Genomic DNA, 6,439 nt, shown 5'->3' with positions numbered 1-6,439 from the left:
AACCATGTTCTGCACTTGTGCCTGTGTTGCAAAATGACTTTTTGCACTCGTGCTCATGTTGAAAACCACTTTTCGCATTTGGTTAAGTGTTGCAAAACCACTTTTCGCACTTGCACTGATGTTGAAAACCACTTTCGCACTTGTGTTAGTATTGCAAAACCACTTTTGCACTTGTGTTCGTGTTGCAAAACCACTTTTCGCACTTGTGTTATTTTTGCAAAAAGCACTTTCAGCACTCATTCTGGTGTTGAAAACCACTTATCGCACTTGTGTTAGTGTGGCAAAACCACTTTTCGCACTCGTGATCGTGTTGAAAACGACTTTTCGCATTTGGTTTAGTATTGCAAAACCACTTTTCGCACTTGTGTTATCGTTGCAAAAACCACTTACACACTTGTGTTGGTGCAGGAAACCACTTTTCGCACTTGTGTAAGTGTTGAAAAACCACTTTTCGCACTTGTGTTAGTGTTGAAAAACCACTTTTCGCACTTGTGTTAGTGTTGAAAAACCACTTTTCGCACTTGTGTTGGTGCAGGAAACCACTTTTGCACTTGTATTAGTGTGGAAAAAACACTTTTTGCACTTGTGATAGTGTTGAAAAACCACTTTTCGCACTTGTGTTATCGTTGCAAAAACCACTTACACACTTGTGTTGGTGCAGGAAACCACTTTTGCACTTGTATTAGTGTGGAAAATCACTTTTCGCGCTTGTGTTAGTGTTGAAAGACCACTTTTCGCACTTGTGTTAGTGTTGAAAAACCACTTTCGCACTTGTGTTAGTGTTGAAAAACCACTTTTCGCACTTGTGTTGGTGCAGGAAACCACTTTTGCACTTGTATTAGTGTGGAAAAAACACTTTTTGCACTTGTGATAGTGTTGAAAAACCACTTTTCGCACTTGTGTTAGTGTTGAAAAACCACTTTTCACACTTGTTTTGGTGCAGGAAACCACTTTTGCACTTGTATTAGTGTGGAAAAACCACTTTTCGCACTTGTGTTAGTGTTGAAAAATCACTTTTCGCACTTGTGTTAGTGTTGAAAAACCACTTTTTGCACTTGTGTTAGTGTTGAAAAACCACTTTTCGCACTTGTGTTGGTGCAGGAAACCACTTTTGCACTTGTATTAGTGTGGAAAAAACACTTTTTGCACTTGTGTTAGTGTTGAAAAACCACTTTTCGCACCTGTGTTAGTGTTGAAAAATCACTTTTCGCACTTGTACTTTTGCACTTGTATTAGTGTGGAAAAACCACTTTTCGCACTTGTGTTAGTGTTGAAAAACTACTTTTCGCACTTGTGTTGGTGCAGGAAACCACATTTGCACTTGTATTAGTGTGGAAAAAACACTTTTCGCACTTGTGTTAGTGTTGAAAAACCACTTTTCGCACTTGTGTTCATGTTGAAAAACCACTTTTCGCACTTGTGTTGGTGCAGGAAACCACTTTTGCACTTGTATTAGTGTTGAAAAACCACTTTTCGCACTTGTGTTAGTGTTGAAAAACCACTTTTCGCACTTGTGTTGGTGCAGGAAACCACTTTTGCACTTGTATTAGTGTGGAAAAAACACTTTTTGCACTTGTGTTAGTGTTGAAAAACCACTTTTCGCACTTGTGTTAGTGTTGAAAAACCACTTTTTGCACTTGTGTTGGTGCAGGAAACCACTTTTGCACTTGTATTAGTGTGGAAAAACCACTTTTCGTACTTGTGTTAGTGTTGAAAAACCACTTTTTGCACTTGTGTTGGTGCAGGAAACCACTTTTGCACTTGTATTAGTGTGGAAAAAACACTTTTTGCACTTGTGATAGTGTGGAAAAATCACTTTTCGCACTTGTGTTAGTGTTGAAAAACCACTTTTCGCACTTGTGTTAGTGTTGAAAAACCACTTTTCGCACTTGTGTTAGTGTTGAAAAACCACTTTTCGCACTTGTGTTAGTGTTGAAAAACCACTTTTCGCACTTGTGTTGGTGCAGGAAACCACTTTTGCACTTGTATTAGTGTGGAAAAAACACTTTTTGCACTTGTGATAGTGTTGAAAAACCACTTTTCGCACTTGTGTTGGTGCAGGAAACCACTTTTGCACTTGTATTAGTGTGGAAAAACCACTTTTCGTACTTGTGTTAGTGTTGAAAAACCCCTTTTCGCACTTGTGTTAGTGTTGAAAAACCACTTTTCGCACTTGTGTTAGTGTTGAAAAACCACTTTTCGCACTTGTGTTAGCATTGAAAAACCACTTTTCGCACTTGTGTTGGTGCAGTAAACCACTTTTGCACTTGTATTAGTGTGGAAAACCCACTTTTTGCACTTGTGATAGTGTTGAAAACCCACTTTTCGCACATGTGTTAGTGAAGGAAACCACTTTTCGCACTTGTGTTGGTGCAGGAAACCACTTTTGCACTTATATTAGTGTGGAAAAAACACTTTTTGCACTTGTGATAGTGTTGAAAAACGACTTTTCGCACTTGTGTTAGTGTTGAAAATCCACTTTTCGCACTTATGTTGGTGCAGGAAACCACTTTTGCACTTGTATTAGTGTGGAAAAAACACTTTTTGCACTTGTGATAGTGTTGAAAAACCACTTTTCGCACTTGTGTTAGTGTTGAAAAACCACTTTTCGCACTTGTGTTGCTGCAGGAAACCACTTTTGCACTTGTATTAGTATGGAAAAAACACTTTTGCACTTGTGATAGTGTTGAAAAACCACTTTTCGCACTTGTGTTAGTGTTGAAAAACCACTTTTCGCACTTGTGTTGGTGCAGGAAACCACTTTTGCACTTGTATTAGTGTGGAAAAACCACTTTTCGCACTTGTGATAGTGTTGAAAAACCACTTTTCGCACTTGTGATAGTGTTGAAAAACCACTTTTCGCACTTGTGTTGGTGCAGGAAACCACTTTTGCACTTGTATTAGTGTGGAAAAAACACTTTTGCACTTGTGATAGTGTTGAAAAACCACTTTTCGCTCTTGTGTTAGTGTTGAAAAACTACTTTTCACACTTGTGTTGGTGCAGGAAACCACTTTTGCACTTGTATTAGTGTGGAAAAACCACTTTTCGCACTTGTGTTAGTGTTGAAAAACCACTTTTCGCACTTGTGTTAGTGTTGAAAAACCACTTTTCGCACTTGTTAGTGTTGAAAAACCACTTTTCGCACTTGTGTTGGTGCAGGAAACCACTTTTGCACTTGTATTAGTGTGGAAAAAACACTTTTTGCACTTGTGATAGTGTTGAAAAACCACTTTTCGCACTTGTGTTAGTGTTGAAAAACCACTTTTCGCACTTGTGTTGGTGCAGGAAACCACTTTTGCACTTGTATTAGTGTGGAAAAACCACTTTTCGCACTTGTGTTAGTGTTGAAAAACCACTTTTCGCACTTGTGTTGGTGCAGGAAACCACTTTTGCACTTGTATTAGTGTGGAAAAACCACTTTTCGCACTTGTGATAGTGTTGAAAAACCACTTTTCGCACTTGTGATAGTGTTGAAAAACCACTTTTCGCACTTGTGTTGGTGCAGGAAACCACTTTTGCACTTGTATTAGTGTGGAAAAAACACTTTTGCACTTGTGAGTAGGTGATAAATGTTGCTTCTGGGACACCTCTGTTTAACATGGGAAATCCCTATCTAATTTCATTTACACCCTTGTCTTTTTCAAAAATCATAAACACCTCTATTTCTCCCTCTATGAACCTATAATCCTTCTCACCTTATGAACCTATAATCCTTCTCGCCTTATGAACCTATAATCCTTCTCACCTTATGAACCTATAATCCTTCTCACCTTATGAACCTATGATTTTCTTCCTTTATGATTCTATAATCCTTCTAGCCTTATGAACCTCTGATCCTTCTCACTTACATGTAATTTTTACCCTATTCCCCCTTCTAGCCCCTTAATGTAGTTCCTTAGACCACTCTACTAATGAGCCTATAAATATATTATCTCTTTCTAACTTTTTAAAGAGTTCCATTCTCCTATAGAACTCATCCCCATCAAGTATATTTATAAAGTATACAGGTTCCTTAACCTTTTGTTGTGAAAGTATAAAGTGGTATGTTTCATGGAGGGTTCTTGTTTGACCTCCTCCTCTCCCACATACCATTTTAAAATTATAATATTTATTATCCGATTGATAACCATTAAAGTTCTCACTCCACTCTAATATATTTTTCTTCCCACCCTCCATTACCCCACTTAACAAATGAATACGTTTATCCGTCTTGAGAACCTTCTGACCAGTGATTCTCTCAACCTCTTGAATCTGATATTTTTCAAATTCGTTATATTTTCCATTTATATACCAAGGTTGATTACACCTCCACTCTTTAGTCTGGTTGATACTTGGTTCTATCATTTATGGTGAAACATTGCATCATCTTTTGTTGAGCCAGTTGCCAACTTGGCACAGGATGACTCAGCCATGACTCAGCCTTGCCAATGACTCAGCCTTGCCTATAAAGGCTCTAACCACACCTTGCTTTTTTAAACACACGTTATGTTTCTCTGGAGGATGGAGGATGAAGGTTTATCAGAAGACAGGTAAGTTTTTTTTTGTTCTCACGATGAATTATTCATTGTCTTATATGGAACATCATTAACAGCCTCTCAATAATTATTGTTTTTTCTCTTTTACAGTATATCTTTATCAAAGCTGGTAATTGATGTTGAAAATGAAGTCAATGATTATCACCAACAAAGGGAGGATCTGAATGAAACGCTTAAAGAATTCACTGAAGTTCGGAGGGGTCTTCATAATGAGATGGTTGAATGTTTGAACAGCCTCTCTCACCGATTAATATTACCCAAAGCTGTCTCTACAAATGAACAAATGACTGACAACGAATTAAACACCTTGTTTGGGATGTTATGTGAGAGGTAAGATATTTGATTAATTCTTCACAAACTTTGATACTGTGTGTATGTGTGTTATTAAACGGTTTGGTTGATACTTGGATACTGTCTTGCGATTTTGATATCAACAGTGAGTTGGTATTTAAATGTCAACTGTTTGTTTTATTTCAGCATTAAAAGCCAACCAAACAACATGAACTTTGACGATGAAACCAATGATTAATTATTATCACCAAAAAAGGGAGGATCTGAATGAACCCCTTACAGAATTACCTGGAGTTCCGAAGGATGATGATAGATCAATAGCAGAGAGAATATATGAGATCGATGACTTCATAAAGACCTGGGATTTGAGGTAAGATATATGATTAATTCTTCACAAACTTTGATACTGTGTGTATGTGTGTTATTAAACGGTTTGGTTGATACTTAGATACTGTTTTGCGATTTTGATATCACCAGTGAGTTGGTATTTAAATGTCAACTGTTTGTTTTATTTCAGCATTAAAAGCCAACCAAACAACATGAACTTTGACGATGAAACCAATGATTAATCACCAACAAAAGGAGGATCTGAATGAACCCCTTACAGAATTACCTGGAGTTCCGAAGGATGATGATAGATCAATAGCAGAGATGATAGTTGGGAGGAGTGTCAACTCATTCCCTGGCCATGTGAGTTTAAAATTTTCATCTTACAATGTGTGTAGTATAAATGGAGTTTCTCATTTATGGTCTTAGACTGCCCTCGTGTGGTTTTGGGATGGCACGGCAGGCAAATACTGTGTTTGGTGAATTTAATTTAAAATCCCTTTTGTGCCTTGCAGACACAAAATAAATTGGTGAAGTCAACATGGGAGACAACATTATGTTGGATTGCCTTGGAAGAAACTGGATTTATGGGAGAAACTGAATTTATACCTCGTGAAAAATGTTTTATTATAATTTTTATGTTTTTAATGTTATTTAATAATTTTGATTTTATTACTGTATTTATACCACATGATACCTTGGAAGAAACTGAATTTATGGAAGAAACTGAATTTATACCTCGTGAAAAATGTTTTATTATAATTTTTATGTTTTTAATGTTATTTCATAATTTTGATTTTATTCGCTTTGTCCAGAATTATTTAATTCTTAATTACAAAAAGAGAATAAAGGGAAAAAAGATGAGAAGGTGCACCCCCACCCTTGATCCCCCCTCATCTCACCCCTCCCCTCCCCTTGTGTGTGTGGGGAAGGTGGGGTGGGATGAGGGGGGATCAAGGGTGGGGGCGCACAGGGGTGGGGGATGATGGGTGTGGTCTGTGTGGGTGTGGTCTGTGTGGGTGTGGTCTGTGTGGGTGTGGTCTGTGTGGGTGGGGTCTGTGTGGGTGTGGTCTGTGTGGGCGGGGTCTGTGTGGGCATGGTCTGTGTGGGCGTGGTCTGTGTGGGCGGGGTTTGTGGGTGGGGTCTGTGTGGGTGTGGCTTATGATTTTTATTTATTTATTTAATTTTTTTTATTACTACTAATTAAATTAGCTAATCTGGGTGGATGAAAGTATGGATGGTTGTTGTTTAATGAATTATCAGTTTTGTTTTTTGTAATTCTTGT

At 37.8% G+C, this 6,439-nt stretch overlaps 1 long non-coding RNA gene across 1 annotated transcript; it reads left to right on the top strand.

Moving 5' to 3' along the window:
* The first annotated feature begins 5,063 nt into the window (after positions 1 to 5,063).
* On the top strand, positions 5,064 to 6,043 carry LOC144893161 (uncharacterized). Its single transcript, XR_013624221.1, has 3 exons — positions 5,064 to 5,197; positions 5,345 to 5,517; positions 5,670 to 6,043. It is a non-coding gene; the product is annotated as an uncharacterized LOC144893161 (long non-coding RNA).
* The last annotated feature ends 396 nt before the right edge of the window (positions 6,044 to 6,439 follow it).

This window comes from Myxine glutinosa, chromosome 8 (genome assembly GCF_964187855.1).
Source record: "Myxine glutinosa chromosome 8, kmMyxGlut1.1, whole genome shotgun sequence".
Taxonomy (NCBI): Eukaryota; Metazoa; Chordata; class Myxini; order Myxiniformes; family Myxinidae; genus Myxine; species Myxine glutinosa.
This window is presented reverse-complemented; position numbering and strand designations above follow the sequence as displayed.